The sequence below is a fragment of the Phyllostomus hastatus genome, unplaced genomic scaffold, assembly GCF_019186645.2.
Source record: "Phyllostomus hastatus isolate PE091 unplaced genomic scaffold, TTU_PhHast_1.1 phas_scaffold_1066, whole genome shotgun sequence".
Taxonomy (NCBI): Eukaryota; Metazoa; Chordata; class Mammalia; order Chiroptera; family Phyllostomidae; genus Phyllostomus; species Phyllostomus hastatus.
Genome location: NW_025334004.1, coordinates 28,160,384 through 28,177,896, shown reverse-complemented (window position 1 = coordinate 28,177,896; position 17,513 = coordinate 28,160,384). Strand labels below are relative to the sequence as shown.

General features: G+C 55.8%; 1 long non-coding RNA gene across 1 annotated transcript; it reads left to right on the top strand.

Moving 5' to 3' along the window:
• Positions 1–236: 236 nt before the first annotated feature.
• Positions 237–2,718, top strand: LOC123829127. Its single transcript, XR_006787543.1, has 2 exons — positions 237–338; positions 1,909–2,718. It is a non-coding gene; the product is annotated as an uncharacterized LOC123829127 (long non-coding RNA).
• Positions 2,719–17,513: the final 14,795 nt, after the last annotated feature.

The following is a 17,513-nucleotide window of genomic DNA, read 5'->3' as shown; positions in this document are numbered from 1 at the left end:
AGGTGGTTCGGTTTGTGATCATTTACCCAGTTTAACACCACTCGTGGTATTAAACTTCAACATTGAAAAAAAAAAGTTAAAAGTAAATAGAAACTCAACATACCGCAGTGCTTCTGAAATTCTAGGGAGAAGCCAGGGTGGGCTCCGGGCTCAGGTCTGCCCCCTGTTGTCTAAAAGAGGGCGTGACTAGTGCCCCGGAGGGCGCATAGGCCTGCTCCTCCTCATTAGGAGGCTTGGAGGAGTGTCGAAAAGGAAATGACTTTTTCGCGGTGTGATTTCAAGGCTTTGTCCAAGCACTTGGGAAAACACTGGAGGAGGCCGCTGGTTCCCAGCTCCAGGTAAATGATTAAAATGAGATAAGGGTGGAGGGCTAGGGGGGTTGCTGATGGTGTGCGTGGGGGAGGCAGGTGGGCGGGCGGGGGTGGGGATGACCAGCAGAGGTCAGGGCTGAACCCTTGTCCTGGGAGGAGGCTGAGGGTGGAGGCAGGCTCTGGAGCTGAGGCCTGGGGGGCCTCAGCCTGTGCTAGACTGGCCCAGCCAGCCAGCCAGCTGTGCGGCTTTGCGCTGCTTACTCAACTGGATCTCAGGTCCGGCCTAGAAAGTGCGCTGATAATGCCCCCACCCTCCTGGGGCAGGGTGAGCCTGTGGGAGGATCCCAGTTCCCCAGTCTGGGCCCCCTGGATGCCCCCACCCTCCCCAGGTTCTCTGGGGCTTGCGGCAGAAAGGACTCATCTGCCCACTCTCAGCTTCGGCAGAAAGCCTCACCTGCAAGCGTGGGCCGAGGGCCCCAACGCCACGGCGGCTCAAGGCAGCCCTGACACCATTGGACACACATCCGACCCCCCAGCCCTCAAGGCGTCAGAGACCCCCTGCCCCCCGCAGGCACCCTCCGCCCCACTCTGGGGGCCTCCTGGGACAGCTTTAGTATTCAACGTTAATGATTAAATCGCAGGTTCTCCATTAACCCGTCGCAGCCGGCCTTTGCCTCCGGGCCGCCTGGGAGCCTGCTCCTTGGAGATGCCACATAAAAGTGATAGATGCCCCTGTCCTCTCTCTTCCGGGGTCCGCGGGTCCTGTCTGCCTTTAAGGGTGGGTGGTGCCGGCACACAGGAGCCGCGTGAGGCCCAGGGTGCAGGCTGGGATCTGAGTGGGGGACGGTGGGGGCTGCCCGCAGAGGTGAGCGTGGGGGTGAAGGGGGTGGGGGTGAGAGCTGGGGAGGTGACTGACAGGGAGGGTTGGGATCCGGGAACCCAGGCCGTGGTGACTCTCGGGATGGCGCTGCGCCCTCGGGCCTGGAGAGGGTTTGGGTCCCCGTGTCTTTGCTCAGGATCTCACGGGTAATGAATCAGCCATGAGAGGAGCCCTTGCTCTGTCTCCGGGCCCAGCGTTGTCCTGAGTGTTCAATGAGAAGGATGTAGGTACGGCTGGTCAAACCGAATTCTGTACCTAAATCACTCAAAGGTGCGGGGGTAGGGGCGGGGCGTGGTGGAGTTGATAGGAACCGGCAGCATCGGCGTCACCGGCAACCTTGTTGGAAATGCGGACTCTCGGGCGCACTGGATCGGAATCTGAGCTTCAGTTAGATTCCCAGCTGACTGGGGGGCACGTGAACCTTGGAGAAGCCGGGTCCTGTGGCCAGTGGCTCTGGTCACAAGAGCACCAACACTGAGTCACACGTACTGCGTGCTTGCCATGAGCCAGCCTTGCTCTAAGCACCTTCTGCAACTGTCCCGTCGAGTCCTTGCTTACAAGGGATGCACCAGATGGGCGCAGGATTTTGCAGATGAGAAGGTTGAGGTCCCGGGGGGGGATTTGGTGCCTCGGACGAGGTCACGCCTGGAGGGATTAGACGTCCAGGCTTGGGCAGGCTCACCCTGTGGCACCCACACAGAAACCCCTTCCTCCCAGGTTAGCTCCTGTGCCTGCTCACCGTGCTGGGGCCTGCCCTTCGGAATAGCCAGAAGCCAACCCCAGGCCGCTCCCTGTGCACCCGGCTGAGATGGCTTAGTCGCAAGCACGCTTGGCCGCAGAAAGACCTGGTCCTCGAGTCACCCGCCCCCATCTGCTGGAGAGAGACTTGTGGCACCTCCCCTCTCCACGCTGCAACTCTCGGGGAGAAACGGCAGAGCTGACGCAAGCGGCCCCGATGCACATGTACTGCCCCCCACGCCCCCCACGATCCTCTGCGGCTCCACGAAAGGGTTAAGTGAGGGCTCAGCCGCTACATAAATCTGTGTTTACCCGCTGCAAAGCAAGCTATTTAGGTTTCTGATTTACAGTCCTCCGTTTTCATAAAAGTCAGTCATTCCCAGTAAAAGAATGTGAGCTAGATTTATAGGATCTGCGTTAGTCTTTAAAGCCCAGAGCTGGTCTATGACTCACCCTCCATAATGTTTTTGCTCTAGTCCGGAGATATTCACGGGCAAAGAGAAAGATTCAGATCTCTGCCCTAAAAAATAAGACGTTTGGGGGGAACTCATTATAATGGCGTCAATTGTGCTGCGCTCGTAAACCCGCTGTCCGCGGGCCCCCCTGGAGCCTGTTTTCCAGGGGTTTTATTCCGCAATAAAACGCGCTCTGGTTTGCAGCTTGGCATGTGAGACCTCCACTGGTATGAGCGAATGCTTTTTTTCCAACCGAATTATTAGGAATAAACAGCCCACCAGTGGGAAGGCAGAAAAAAATTATAAGCAAGGAAAATAAATCTTGGAATGTTTGCGTTTGGTGACTTTTAATAAAACTGGTCACTCGGCCCAGCAGCCCCGCGGGCGGAGCGGAGCCAGGCTGGTATTTTTATTTCAGTTCGAGTTCGTGCGCTGCCAGTGTGAAACGGGGTCAGGGGAAGACGCCGTGGAAAAAGGCTTTGATGTCGCCCTGAAAAATATTTTGCGCTGTGACTTGACGGTGTCCCGTGTCCTTCTGCCGCTCCCCGCCCCCCGGCCCCCGGCCAGACCCACGGCAGGACCCCCGCTACCATCGCGCGTAATAAAACGTAGCATCCGCAACAACCCTGGTGCCGGCCCGCCCCCCTCCCCGAACGAAGGCCAAAGTCAAGGCAGGGTGTCTTCACAACACGAAACCCAAATGCCGGCCCAGATGACCGACTGTGATGAAAAAGGGGACGGAGAAGACCGGCCTTTTCAAGGTCCCCCAGATCCGAGCCAAGGGGAGGGGCCCGGGTGCACGGGGAGGGGCGGGAAGGACGGTCGCGTGGGCTGGGCTGAGGGCCAGTTCAAACAGGAGCGCGTTGAGGGGGCGGGGGAGGGTGGCCAGCGGGTTGAGAAGCGGAGGGAGAGAGAGCGAGGAGCCCAGAAGAAAAGCGAGTTCTTCCACACCAAGTGTGCGAGGGAGAAAGACGGGAATGTGTGTGTGTGTGTGTGTGTGTGTGTGTGTGTACAAGGGCGTTACTCCTTAGACGTAGGCGCCTTAGACGTCGTGTATTGTGGAGTAAAAGAGTTTGAATCGTTTGCTCTCGGTCATGGTCGGGGAAGGTTTACTGTGGGCCTCCAGGTGCATGGATGAGTGTGACTTGGCCTTGACTCTGTCCCGGACTCGTGCTGGAGCAGATGAGCGGACGGGGGTTTCGGTACAAGGGAGCAGAGCACACAGATCCGTCCAGAGCCACCGTGTGGGGCCCGTTCGTGCTTCCGCGTGGCTGAGGCAGGAAACCCCATTGGCCCCCTTCTTTCACTCCCCTTCCCCTTCCCGTTCCCCTCGGTGCAGGGCGTTACGGCAGGTGGGTTCTCTGGGGCTCCCAAAGATGAACAAAGTATGGTGGCTGCCTCCAAGTTCGATGGCACAGAGATGTACACAGACCACTGCAGTACAGCACGTAGAAACAGATGAGGGCCGTGCATCAGAAACCCGGGAAGGCTTCAGGGAGGAGGTGGTGTTTCTATGGCTCTTGAAGAGTCAGTGTTCATTTGACACGTAAAGGCGAGCAGCAAGGATAGTCCAGGGAGAAAGGAGAATGAACAAGAAAAGTACAGAAGCAGAAGGGTGCTGGCCTGTTTGGAAGACTCGGGAGCCCTTTGTGGGTACGTCATGGGACATGGAGGGGTGGTGCTCCAGAGCCCCAGAAAGGGAACCCGAGCCCGGTTAGGACAGCCGCTTGCCCTTGCTGGGGAATCTAGGTATGGCTCTGTGAGTGTCGGGGGGCTCCCCTGGCCCACCGAGGCTGGGGCCCGTGTCCTTGTTTGTGGCCCCAGAGCACCCTCTTCCTCCCTCCCTATTATAGCACTTTCCACCCTGTAACACAATGTCACGGTGTCTCCCCTGTTAGATTCGGAGCCCAGGAGTCTCGGTTGCCGTCATAATCCCGGTCCCCAACACAATGCCCGGCACATAACAGATGGTCAGGAAATAGCAGGTGTAGAATGAATGACATGGAATTTTCCTGATGGTGAATTGAAGGCTTGTAGCAGGGGCTGACCACTTGGAGCTGGGCTTCAGAGAGGTCAGACCAGATCTGGGTCTAGGGTAGGCCGGAGCAGGGAGAACCAAGAAGCAGAGATCTCTTGGGGCTGGCAGGCAGCTGGGAGGTTGTGGTCCCCTGGGAGTGGGCCTCGGAAGGGCTGGGGAAGTCAGGATGCCGAGGAGTTAGGAGACGCTGGTGATGGGAGAAGCACGGTGAATGAATGAGTGAGTGAATGGACGAATGGATGGAATTAGACATGCATTGCCTCTGAAGTGTGCTCATGGCTCCACGTACAGTATGTGCAGCAGTCGGGTAAAAATTTAGCCCAGAACCGTCTGCACAGCGAGTTCCAAAAGAGACAACACAGGGAGAAAGCCAAGATCAGAACCTGGGAGGGCGCCCATTTTTAGGAGCTGAAACACCAGACACTAAGTCTGAAGTTCCGTTCTCTCTGATCTCCATGATCTCTGCCTATTTTAGCTGAAACCACTTTGTACTCACAGTGGGTCAGCCCATTTTCCTCTTGACCTTGTGTTCATCTTAAAGCTCCATAAATTGGAGGCCTCCCTGGGCATGTGAAATGTAGCCCCCTCCGGCACATTGGGAAATAGCCCTGCTGGCGGGAACCTTGAACCTCGTGGCCCATTGTGATAAACGGTCTTGGACGACAACCAACCAATCCCTCCGTAGCCTCCTCTCATTGGCTCTTTTGCAGGAGACACAAATTATCTGCTGTGAGAACATCTAACAGCAGGTGCTCGCTGCTCACATCCGGGAGCTGGTTGGGAGGATCGTGCGTGATGAACAGAGGGCTGGTCCTCAGAGCCCAGGAGCAAAGAAATAGAAACGCAACTGACTCAGGCCAGAAATGACAGTGATAAGAACAGCGGTGGCCAGGACAGAGTGAAGGGCAGGAGGTTATAAACTGAGGGAGACTGGCCCGAACTGGAGCCTGGGAGGACAGAGAATTTCTGGACATTCTGAGTGTGCGAATCAAGAAGGCAGAGCGACTGAGAAGGTGTCACCTGCGGAGCTGTGTCAGGCTGCAGCCAGAACCTCCACCTGGACCACCAGCCAGAAAGGGCCTGACGTGCTTGAGTGGTGGAGAGAGAGTCCAGGGAGCCTGCCTGCCCGGGGATACACTAGCATAATGTAGAAGACAAGACAGAGGTTTCCGTTAAGCTGGACCTTGGGCCAGGGGCTGCCTCTCCCCTTCGGTCCAGGCCACATCTCTGGCCCCATAGTCCTTCCCCTGGGCAGGTTGTGTAGGAGAACGTGAGGTCACCAGCTTACCTGCCCCAACCCCGAAGGAGAATACAAAACAGCCTGCCCTCAGCTTCCCAGTGGCGGTGTCAGAAATTCCCTGGTGTGGCCTCAGGTCTCTCCCCGATGTTGCTCAAGAAACTTCGGGTAACTCCGCCTCAAACCACCTGCTCTGGTCTCCATGCCATGCTGCTGTCCGCAGAGGCCGCTGGGATGCGCTGACCTCCCTCTGCAGAGTGTGCATTGGCATTGGCGGAAGAAGTGCTCCTGCAGGAAGGAGCCCCCCAGAGGTGGACAGCAGGCGCCCCGACCACGGGTGGGGGCGGCCGAGGTTCACGGGCCGGCCAGCTGCAGGGGTGGCGGCTCCCTGGAGGACGGCGGAGTCTGGGGTCTGTCCTGGCAGCCTTGAAATTACCCTTCAAGGAATTGTAAAAGGAATTTTTGTACACTTACCATGTAAACCATTTTAAACTGTGCCATTCATTGACCTTCTGTACATTGGCCTTCAGGACTGTGCAGCTGTCGCCACTACCTAGTTCCAGGATGTTTTCATCACCCCAAAAGGACACCCTGTCCCCATTAAGCAGTCACACCCCATTCTCATCCCCCCCCCCCAGCTTCTGCTCTCTGGACATTTCATATAGATGGGATCATACGATAGATGGCCATTTCTGTCTGAGTTTTCTCACTTAAGGTAATTTTTCAAGGTTCATCCATGTTGTAGCATGTGTCAGAACTTCATTCCTTTTTGTCACCAAGTAATATTCCGCCGTATGGAGATACTGCCTTTGGCGTATCCATTTACCTGTTGATGTACATTTGAGTTGTTTCCACCTTTTGGCTATTGTCAGTTATGCTACTTATGAGCATTCATGTACAAGTTTGTATCTGAACACCTGCATTCAATTCTTTTCGTTCTATACCTAGGAGTATAATTGCTGTGGCATATGGTAATTCTTTGTTTAACTTACCGAGGAATTGCCCAAGTGTTTTGTGTAATGGAATGGCTACACCATTTTATATTCACGTCAGTGATGTATGGAGGTTCCGCTGTCTGTACGTCTGCACCGATACTTGTTATTTTCCTCCGGTTTTGACTCTCACCATCCTAGTGGGTGTGAAGTGGCGTCTCCCTGTGTTTTGGTTTGCTTTTCCCTAATGAGTCTGGGTGTGCCTGTTGGCCATTTGTATGTCTTCTTTGGACAAATGCCCAGTTGAGTCCTTTGCCTGTTTATTGATCGGTTGTTTGTCTCTTTATTATTGAACTGCACGTGGCTGGTAGGTGGTTTGTATGTATTCTGGATATTAGACTCTTATCAGGAATACAATTTGCAAACATTTTCTCCCACTCTGTTGGTTGTCTTTTGCTTTCTCACATGTGTTCTTTGATAGACAAAAGTTTGTACTTTTGATGAAATTCAATTTACCTATTGTTCTGTTGACTGTGCTATGTTGGGTCACATCTAAGAATTATTTAATAAATCCAAGGTCATATTGTATGTTCTAAGAGTTTAGTAGTTTTAACGGCTACCCGTTGTATGTCGGCACTGATATGGAACATCCAGAAAGGGCACGTCCAGAGACGGAAAGCAGATGAGGGGTTGCTTAGGGCTGAGGGCTGAGGGGTAAGTGGGAGTGACTGCTGATTGATACAGGGTTTCTCTTTTGGGGCGACGAAACTATTCTGCAGTTGATTGGAGTAAAGATTGCACAAGTCTGTGACTTTACTGGAAACCATTGAACTGTGTGTACAAAGTATGTGGGCAAGTTGCGTGGTATATACTTGTATCTCAATGAAGCTGCTACTAGTAAAGAGCAAAGCAAGAGTGCAGGCAGAGTTATTCTGAGTCCAACGCCGTGCCCCACCCCCCCCAGTAACAGTGGGTCCCCAACTTCGCTTGGAAGATGGATCGCCGGTGAGCTCATTAAACAGGCAGATTTTCTGGCGCACCCCCCACAGTCCAATGCAGCAGACGTGGTGAGGTTAGGGGAGCCTCCCTGCTCGACAAGACCGGGTGAGTCCGACGCAAATGGTCCGAGGCCACACCTGGAAAACCGCTGCCCCCTGCTCTGCCTAGTAGGACCTCTGCATCTCGGAGCCCAGCGTGGGCATCTGCCAGTGATACTAGAGAAAGTGGACGTCGCAGAGGCCAAGTTTTCTGTGCAGAGTGATTTGGTTTTCTGAGGTCGGGTAGAGAGGAGGGGAGGGGGGAGAAGCAGAGAGACAGGAAGCTCAGGAACTGGGAGGCGTATGGCAGGGAGCGCTGGTGACGGGCTGGGTCAGAAACCCATCCGAAGGAGGGTGAAGCAAGAGCAGGAATATCAAAGGTCTGTGGAAGTTACTCCAGAGGAGAGAGAGAGAGAGCAAATACTCAGACATACTAGCCAAGTTCACCGCCTACGTGGGGCCTCCGGGGTGACTTGCTTCACGTTCGGGTGGAGAAAGAGAGTGCCGGTGAGCTAGAGGTAGCGTCAGTGCCCTGGGGCCCCTTTGAAGAGCTAATCTGAAGAGGCCTGGAGGGCACCCGGCAGTGGAGGTTAGATTTCAACCTCCTTGTGCCGTAACATCTCTGTTCCCCTCGCCTCCTTCTTCAGGTGGAAATGATTAATGCTTAAGTAGCTTTGGGTATTGAATGATGTTTATTCAGACTGCAAGGGAACAAGATAGGGCTTAAAAATGAGGTAGACGTTTTTTCTGGGAATGGCCCAGGCCGAGCCTTTGAAAGTCAAGTGTATTCCTAATTGCGCGGTGCAATGGAGAGAGAGGGGCCGGCGGGTCAAAGGGCCCCCGCGGATGATCAATGGGCAGAGACGTTAAGTGGAGCTCAAACAGTCTCATGAAGCCACCTGAACCGAAGCCCCGGGTTATAAATATTGACTGGGGGCCTGAATCACTCTGAGCACGGCTTAGGTCTCTCGATGAGCCTTTCAACTCGGAGACTGGAGGACTTTGTAAATAAGCTTCTAAAGCTCTGCGCAAAGAGGCAAGTCATGTTCCCGTGTTCCAGACTCTCTCTAGATGACGCCAGCACCCTCTCAGAGGTGAGTGGAGACTGGCGAAGGACAGAAACCCACACGCGTATCGGGGTAACTGCCCCTGGGCGGGCCCGCTCTCTTCTGTGGGTGGGCGTCTTCCGGTTCATCGGCTCCAGTCGGCCCGTGGTGATGGTCGGCGGGGCTCGGACCAGTCCGAAACACACCCAGAGGTGGGGCTTGTATCTTAAAATCTAAACATACATGAGCAAAAGCAGGGGAGAGTTCATTACTTACGCATCTTCGTTTTGCTAGGATACACTAACGATCAGATGGGTCATCTTGGAATCTAAAGATTAAAGAAAACCTACAGTCTCTTGCAAAGCAATGGGAAGCTATGGTTTTCTGGGCCCTGGGTGGTGGGCCCATGGGCACGTGCTTGTGGGGCACTGTGGGGAAGCAGCCCTCTCCCCTGGGGCCAGGGGGCGGGTGTGGAAGGGAGTGCGGAGGTCTCTGCATGCTCTTCCCACCCACCGGTGTCTGGGTCTCTGGGTCTCTGGGTCTGGGGGGGAAGGAGAGGCTTTCTACACTGAGAGCCCCACTACCGAGTTGCCAGTTATTCTGGCCAGAGTGCAAGCAACGGGCTGGGGCTCAGGCCCAAGGTGCAGGGGAAGGAGGGGTGCAGGAGGCTGTCCGGAGCTTCTGAAGGGCACTCCAGGGCTGGGAAGCACTTGAGACCCACGACTTGACCTGTACTCACGGCTTTTTTAGAGCTAGGAAGCTGCACTCCAGAACACCGCCGTCTTTAATTCCTTCGTATTTTGAGCATTTACATGTTTATCCCCCACTCCCCTCCTTTCAAAACTTTTAATAAAGTGATATTTGAAACATCTCAACCATGTCCTTTGAGCTAAGCAGAATTTTCCCTTTGCAGGGCATGTGGCATCGCAGGAAAGGAGAGAGATTTAGGAGACCCAGGTGAGATAGATAACACGGAGAGGGCTGAGGCAGGGGTGGGTGTGGCAATGTCCCCTCCAGAGCCATCAACGTCCGGCTACCCATCCGTTCGCATACCCCTGCAAGCTCTTTTTTTTTTTTTAATATTGATATATAATTCATATACCATGCAATTCACATTTTAAAGTCTACAGTGCCCTTTAGTATGTTTACAAAGTTGTTCAACCATGACCATTATCTACTTTCAAAATATGTGCATCACTCTCCCAAAAACCCCATATCCATTAGCCATCACCGCCCAGCCCCTCCATCCACTCCCTCCTCCCAGTAGATTAGTCGACCAATAATTGACTTTCTGTCTCTATGGATTTGCCTCCTTGGGGTGTTTAATATAAATAGGAGCACACAGTATGTGGCTGTTTGCGACTCCCTTCTTTCATTCAGCACGACGTTGTCAAGGTTCATCCGTGTCACAGCGCGGATCAGTGTTTTGTTCCTTCCTGTGGCTGAACAACACTGGTCTGCCTGAACACACCACGTTCCGTTCCCTGGTCGCCATCGAGGGACCACTGGCTGCTCCCACTTCCGGACTGCTGTGAATCAAGTCATGAGCATCTGCGTACACCTCCGTGGGGTTTTATCAGGGATTTTACTACCCACTCCCTGCAGAAGCACCAGCTTCAGGGCGTGTAGCGTGCAATGGGGCACACGGCTCACAGGGCTCAGTCGGGTCAAGACGGTGGGCGGAGGGGAGGGCACTTGGATTTATTGAGTCTACCGTGAGCTGCAGGACATACCCCGGTGCTGTGTGATACATTTTCCTTTTACAGAGAAGAACACTTTTACAAATAAGAAGTGAGACTTATGGATTGAGCTCGGGCTGCAAACCCAAGCATCGCAGGTTCGATTCCCAGTCAGGGCACATGCCTGGGTTGCAGGCCACGGCCCCCAGCAACCACACATTGATGTTCCTCTCTCTCTCTCTCTCTCTCTCTCTCTCTTTCTCCCTCCCTTCCCTCTCTAAAAATAAATAAATAAAATCTAAAAAAAAGGAAGTGAGATTTAAAAACATTAACTAAGAATACATAGCTCTTGGACACAAAATAAGGGTGACTTCCCTGGTACCATGGGACCTTATGCAAAGATATCTTATTAAGGACAGAGGTCAAGTGTCCAATGATAGGCTAGTTCTTCAGAACGACTGATCTTTATCGGTGTAGAAATTTGAAGCCCAAAGGTGTTATCTGACTTTCTCAAGATCACAGAGCTTGTAGGTGGCAGAGCGTGGTCTCCATTCGAGAAGAAGAGAGCTGGAGGTGACCTGAGGTGTCAGGAAGACCACTGTATCGGTCAGGGTTCAAGTTATGCCGTAGTAACAAAAAGGATCCCTAAATCTTATTGGCTTGCAGCAATGACAGCTCTGTTTTTGTTGGTGTGGATTGCTATGAGGTGGCCCTTGTGGCTCCGCCCCTCACATCTTCTCATCCGGGGACTTGCCCTGAAGGAGAAGCCTCCAGTCGGGACGTCATGTTCTCTGTGCAAAGCGAAAAGGATGAGAGGCAGAGCCATGCCATCGGCTGCTCTCGAAGTTTCTCAGATGTGGCTGCTGTCACATCTATTTGTGGTCTGTTGGCCAAAGCATGTCACACGGCCAGGCCTGCAAATGCCCCCTAGGGGTCACATGTCAGTGTGTGGGCATGCGTAGTCCTCCTACGAGGAAGGCAGCAGACGAGAACATTCATGCAATTCACCTGAGCTTCCAGAAGGCAAAGACACAGTTACAGTCTGCAATCCTTGTGCTGCTGGAAAACATTCTTCTGTTTAACAGATTTTTATTAACTATCCCCTAACTGCAATTTACTCTGCAAGGCCCTGGGGAGCTAAGATAAACATAGTCTCTGTCCTTGTGGAGTGTACAGCTGAGATGGAAAGACCAAGAGATTAATTATGGAGGTATATGAACAACGGTGGAATTCTGGTGAATGTCACAGAGGAAAGGCGCCTGGTGTCACCTGTACATGCAGTGGCCTAGGCAAGGGGATCAGAGAGGCCCAGAGCCACGGGCACCACCCTGGAGAGAACTGGCCTCCTGAGCCGCGGGGCGATGCACGCCCGACCTGGCTGTGGGTTTCTCTGTAACACCATTGTGTACCAGCAGGTGGGTGCCCATGAAGCTGCCAACACAAAGGTGTGGGAGTAACCAGCCCCAAAGGTGGGCAGGGGGCACCTTGGGCTTTATGGAGGGAAGGGGGGGACCCATGGCTGGAGGATCAAGATGGGTGGTGATCCTGTGAGGTAGCTGCTAGACACTGTGTCAACAAGGTAGGGAGCCGCAAGAATATAGTTTCACCCTTCCTCTCCGGGTGTCAGTTTTCTCATCCGCTGAATGGGTATAATGCACATCTGACTCACGTGGCGGGTGGTCAGGGTGTGGAGGACCACGGAATCCACAGAACCTATGACTATGACCTTCCCTGGCAAAAAGGGTTCTGCAGATATGATTAGGTCACGGATCTTCAGGTGGGAAGATGAGCCTGGCCCCCCCGGTTCACCCTAAGGAGGTCTGCGATGATGGAGACCAGAGGGCGGCCGGATCAGAGAAGGAGACGGGAGACGAGCAGACGTCAGAGTTATCTGAGGGAGGGACCAAGGGCCAGGACGTGCAGGCGGCTCCAGAAGCCAATAAAGTCGGGGAAACATTGTCCCTCGCTCCTCCAGAGCAGACGCGGCCCTGTGACAGCTGGCTTCAGCCCATAAGACCATGCTTGACTGCTTAGCCCCAGAACCGTACAATAAAAACTTGGTGTTGTTTCAAGCTGCCCCGTTTGGGATCATTAGTTACATCGTCAGCAGGTTAAAGTGGGACCGCGGCGCCCAGGTTCTTTGTCTAGATGGAGATGGAAGTGTTCGGTTGCTCAGGGGCAGGTGGGCTGGGGACGGCTGCCGAACTGACGCCAGTCCCTGACTCCCTATCTATTTGGGGCCCCCCACAGGTAGACAAAACTTCCCAAGCTCTGGATGCGCAGCCACCCCTCCAGCACCCACTGAGTCAGGTCTCCTGTCCCTCCCAGCAGAGGGGAAGACGGAGGGACAGCGAGAGGAGCCCCTCCTCTATCCTTAAGCCCTGGAGTCTCTAGGGGGTTCCCCGCCCTGGTGTCACATGAAAATCACCCGGAGAGCTTCGCAAATTATTCGGTGAGTGGGCCCCCCCCCTCCTTCGGAGATCTAGAGCTGCTGGGTGGGCAACGTGGCCCAGGCATCTGCATTTTCGGTGCTCCCCAGGGGGTCCAGTGTGCGGCTAGAGCAGGGAGCATCGTGCTGGCCACTGGACGAGTCGTTGACGCCGCCCCACTTGCAGGGACGCTGGTGTCCAATTTCTCCCAGCCCCTGCAGCCTAGCTGGCGTCAGCGGTGCCCACTAAGCCCGCTTCTCCCAGACAGGCCGGCTCGGCCATAAATTTTAATTCAAAACTTTTCCTTTTTATTATTTTCAAAGGCTCAAGGCCGTGCACGTGACGAGAAGCTTTTCTCACGCTGTGACCTGCGGAAAAGCAGAGCGCTTCTCCCGGCCGTGGGCTCCCCTTTAACGCGGTGCTCGCAGGGCAGCGGCCCCACCCCCTGCGCACGCGCACGCGCACACCGCACGTTACGTGGGCTGCTCTTTGCGTCTCTGGGTGCAGTTCTATCCCGGTGCGAGGCCAGCGACTTGGCTCTGCTGCTCGCTGTGTGGCAGCTCCTCCTCCGGGGCCAAACGGAAAGAAAATCCAGATAATCGTGGATAATGTACGTGCTGACAGGTACGGGCGCAGACTCCACCTGTGCAGCCGCCGCCTCGGCGCAACACATGTAACGTGTCGTGGCATGAGTTATGGCTGCTCGGCGTCGGCATGAGCTCACCTGCATTCCCGGCTTGTTTTGATTCCTGACGCCGCCGTGTGCCTGAGAGTGACTGAGCCCCTTCTGGCTGGCCTCCCGCCCGGAATAGTGAAACCCGAAGCTGAAGCCTTGTTTAGCACCTGGAGAGAATTCCTGGTTTTGCCCCCCGCCCTGAATTCCACGGCCGGAGCCTGAGGGTGGACGGGTCCATCCTCCCGGTCACAGTGCCCCAGGCAGGGGCCACTCGGGGTCCAGGAACCCCGCGGAAGGGCATGCATGGCCCTGGTGAGCTAGGAAATCTGATCCAGTGGGTCTGGAGCGGGGCCTGGGATTCTGCATTTCTGACGAGCTCCCTGGGGATGCCGAGGCTGCCGGTGCCTGGGGCACGCCTTGGGGGGCAAGGCCTGGAGGTTTCTGGCTGGCTCTCGATCTCTGTCCAGACCCAGCCAGAGCCTCAGTGGAAACATCTCTGGTTTATGGGCAGAAAAACTACACAGGAGCCCTGGGGTATGCAGCCAGCCAGCCCAGCGGTGTGGCCCATTCGTGGCTGTGACGGACAAGTGGTGACCATGTCGCTCAGAGCGTTCAGTGGAAGGGGGTCCCTTCGTTCTTCCATCCTCCAGCCTCCACTCAGCCACAGAGAAACCAAGAAACACTCCCTCGCTGCATTCATTCCTCCCGTGGTTCCTGTGGACTAGGTGGGGCCTCCCCACTTTCTCTGGGCTGCCTGCCGGGTCCCTTCTCCCCAGCCCGAGCCCCCTGCCCCCATCCCAGGCCCTGACCCCTCATTCACAGCCCCTCGCAGCCTGACCCAGGGACACCCCGCCGTCATTGGAGGCGCAGCTGGCAGTCACCCCCTTTGTGTGGTTCCCGACCTTTAGCGAGAATGACGCTCAGGTTCCCCAAACCTCGTTGCCCTTCGTGCATTCCCTGCTCCGGACCTCTCCCCGGGGTGCCATCACTGTCTCCCTGCCGGCTGCTGAGCTCCTCAAAAAAAAAAAAAAAGCACCTGCCAGGCACGTGGTCGGCATCTAGTCGATGCTTGTTTGAAATACAAATACAGGGAGTGTCGAGTCACCCTGGCTTCCCCTGTGCCCAGGGCCACCTTTCCCTCCCAGCGGAACCCAAGCGCAGCCTGGTTCAGAACTGGAGGCGGTGCAGAGGGTGTTCTCCACCCGGGGGAGCAGGGGAGGCGGATGGAAAGCCAGCGCTCGCTGGGGCGGCACTCCCCTTCCACCTGCTTCCCGGAAGGACAGAGCCCAGGTCTGCAGCACAGTTCTCCCCCGGAACCTGGCAGGTGCAGGGAAACCTGCCACCGGTGTCAGGTGTGAGCGGGGAGGGTCCCCCGACAATGTTTTCCCCGGAGGCTGGGGTCAGGCCCCGGTCCAGCCATCCCTCGAAGGCCATGGGGCCGGTGGTGCCCCGGGCACTTGCTTTTGGGGAAGGTGTTCCCTGTTCTATCAAACAGATTAAAGTTCACCCCTGGCTAGCATTGGAACACAGTTTTAAATAAATATTCAAGTAGAGTGAAGGTTGGCTTTTAGGCGTGATATGACGCTTTGTAGATGTATAGGCGAACATCTATTCATTTCGGTTTTGTTTCTCCAACCCGCCTTTGAGGGAGGGGGTCTGGGGCCTCAGGAAGCCCAGTGCCTCCGGACCTTCTGGCTGGGGTTGCTGCAGGGGCGATGGCTGGCAGCGGGGAGGTGCTGCTTTCCTCATCTTTCGTTATCTCCTTGGATAGCCCCCACGCTCAGCTCCTGGCTGCGCCTGCCTGCCTCCCAGCTGCGGTCTTCCTCCGGGCTCCAGGCTCTCCAGGGGAGAGGGGCGTGAGTTCCCTGGAGGACAGAGTGGGACCTCAGAGACAGGCCAGCCCTTAAGCCACCAGGAAGTCACTCGGACCAAGAAATCAGCTCAGGGGTTTGCACTGTCCCCTGAGAGGGGCCCTCCAGGTGGGACTGCCTGCGCACTTGCTTCTTCGTGACACTGGACAAGCCGCACGCGCTGTCCGGGGGTCCTGGCTTGTGCTGAGAGGAGAGCTCTGTTCCCCAGCACTGTGGCTCCTACCCGGACACAGTCCCCGCCCTGATCTCCGTCTCCCTCCCCAGCACTCAGTGCAGGAGCCCATCTAACCCCAGGTGTCTTCCACGCGGGCCCCTGCCAGACGCCCCCGGAAACACACCTGCAGCCTGAAGCCTCCTGACCCGGGCTGGGCCAGGCAGGTGCACGCTCCTGCGGCCGCCACCACTCCACATTCCACGGGGCGCCTCACCTCCGGGCTGGCTCAGACAGGCAGGCCCCCCGCCAGCTCCGGATGCGCACAGGCCCCCCCCCTCCTCGGCTGGGCCTAATTGCAGCCTGCATGTGTCAGGAGGGACCGAGGAGAGCGTGCTAACAAGCCAGGAGGCTCCTGCTCTGAATTCTTTGGCACCCGGGACCCCTGCGCCAAGTGTGAGGCCCAGAAGCAGAGACAGTGCAGAGACGGGAGCTAATTAAGCTGTAAGCCGCCCCCTCCCCCCTCCCACCAGAGCCCCGGTTCATTTGTAATTATGCTCTCTGATCTCAGCAGCGCCTCGGGGCGCTCCGGGGGAGCTGGGAGGAAAAGGGGGAGCAGATGATGGAGTGGACCGGGACCTTTAGAATGGATTTCCGTGAAACTGACATTTACACGGGTCCTGGAGACTCCGATTCCCTGAAAAAAACCCATAAACCGTGACTAATTTGGCCTCCTTCTGCCACATGACCCGAGGAGCTCCAATCGGCCGGCCCCAGGGGGTCCTGACTTGCTTTATGTAGGTCAGGGGACCCCTGTGTGGTATGACTTTGGAAAGCACCCCTTGCTCCTGCCCACAGAAGCAGTGCGGTTAAGCTCACTGATGCTGAAAGTCCAGTAGCCCTTTGATCCCAGGGCTTTGGCATCGAAGAAATCCACACTCTGAGCTTGCCTTCGCGGATGCTGCCCTCCGTGGGTTGAAGGCTGAGGGTGAGCCAGTCTCCGGGACGAGACCCGTGTCTCCAACCGGGACTTCTCACACACAGCCGACACATCAGAATATATGACCTCGTGCTTAAACTTAATTTTTCAAATGGGTAAACGGAGGACCAGAAAGAGTTAACTCAAGGTCACACAGGCAAAATGTGGCACCGCGGGGGCCTTGCGTCCAAGCTCTCTGGCCTCAGACCCAGCAGCCTCTGCGGTTTGTAAGACGTGCAGTAGCAGGAAAAAGCTAGAAGCTGAGGATTTGTCAAGCCTGCCCCACACGGGCTGGTACTGGGCGAGGGTGCCACGCACAGAGGGCTGGAGCCCAGACGGGGTTCCCATGGCCACCTTTGCTCATTCCCTGAGGTGTTGACTGCAGAAAGGCGCAGGCTGGGGATTCAGCCATGCCCCGAAGGGCGAATCCCAAGGAGAAACTCGCACACCCATGAGCTTGCGACTGCTAAGCTCATCCCTGGGCGGGAATGGGCCCTGTGACAATGGGTTCTGGTCCGGGCCCAGGAAGGGCTCTCCCAGGAAGCGGTGCCCTGACAGCCCCACGTAACTAGGGAGCAGCGGCTCGTCTTTGCTCAGCCTTTGAAGAAACCCAGATAAAAACCGGGCTCCACCTGGGTTAGGCCGTGTGGCTATTTCTTTTAAAAACAAAGACGGAGACGGACGAAATTCCTGCCTGAGTCTGTTCACCCGGTCCGTCCCCGTGGCCAAGCCCCAGGAATTCTGCCCTGGCTGGGAAGAGCCAGGCCTCAGCACTTTTCTGAGCGGCGGGGACGCGGGCCAGAGGCTCCAGCCACGATGCCTGTTCCCCCCGAGTGGCGGCAAGGCGTGTCGGAGGGAGCCGGCCCGCCAGGGCTGTCCCAACCTGTAGCACGAAGCGAGGGGATCCTGAGACTCTTTCAATTTTTATCACAAATTACAAGAAGTATAAACAACCATGGCCTCGTAGAATTTTAATAAAAAGCTAAGAGTTAAGGGACTTAGCCCTGGAGGGTGGCTTCCCTGGTTGGAGCGTCATCCTGTGCACCGAGAGGCC